The following is a 999-nucleotide window of genomic DNA, read 5'->3' as shown; positions in this document are numbered from 1 at the left end:
TGGACTTTCCAGCTCCAGCTGGCTTCGAACCTTGATCCTTAATCTCAGCCTCTTGCATAGCTAGGATTACAAGCAGGAGACACAGTTGGCTAGCTCAATCAATGTTCCTTTAATTTTATCAAGTAGTAAAAATTAAATGGAAAATTCAAGTACTTTATTTATATTTTCCATTTCCCCATAAGCTTTCTATTGTAGTTATATGGTTTTAGAATTCAATCTATCAATACAGACATAAATGAGATTCACTTTCCTAAACCCAAATACATACAGTAACAAAAATAGCCAAATAAACAGGAAAATTCCATGTAATAAATTCACCCAATAAGATAATGGTAATTATTCTACAAGATGGATAGAAGTGTACTTTCATTAAATACACCAATACAAAAAAATTTTTAAACTACAACCATAATGCTTCTAGTTTTAAAGTAGAAATGGCCATCCTTGCTGGGTGCTGGTGGCTCACACCTGAAATCTTAGCTACTCAGGAGACTGAGATTTGAGAATCATGGTTCAAAGCCAACCCAGGTAGGAATGACCATGAGACACTTATCTCCAATTAACTACCAAAGAGCTGGACACAGACATGTGGCTCAAGTGGTAAAGGTGAGCTTTGAGGGAAAAAGCTCAAGGACAACACCCAGGCCCTGAGCTCAAGCCCCAGGTCTAGAGAAAAAAAGAAAGAAAAAAGAAAAGGCCTCCTCTGTTTCTTTTTCTTGTCTGTGATGCTTAGTTTCTAATTAACTTTGAAGTGTCAGGATCTTTGAGCTCCTTGAATAAGAGACTTGTTAAATATGTAGGTTTTTGTTTTTCTGAAGGAACTGGTTGCTTTTTCACAGGTATTTATGAAAAACCACATTTTCACTATGACACATCCACACTGGAACTGAAGCTGAGACAAGGAAGAGGGAAAAAAAAAAAAATCAATGAAACAGCGCCACTTAGTGGTAGAATAGCAAAATTATCTGTAGGTTAACAGTTTTGTTCTTTTTTTTTTTT

Source organism: Dipodomys ordii, unplaced genomic scaffold (genome assembly GCF_000151885.1).
Source record: "Dipodomys ordii isolate 6190 unplaced genomic scaffold, Dord_2.0 Scaffold11, whole genome shotgun sequence".
NCBI lineage: Eukaryota > Metazoa > Chordata > Mammalia > Rodentia > Heteromyidae > Dipodomys > Dipodomys ordii.
The sequence above is the reverse complement of the archived record's forward strand: the minus strand, read 5'-3'. Positions refer to the sequence as shown.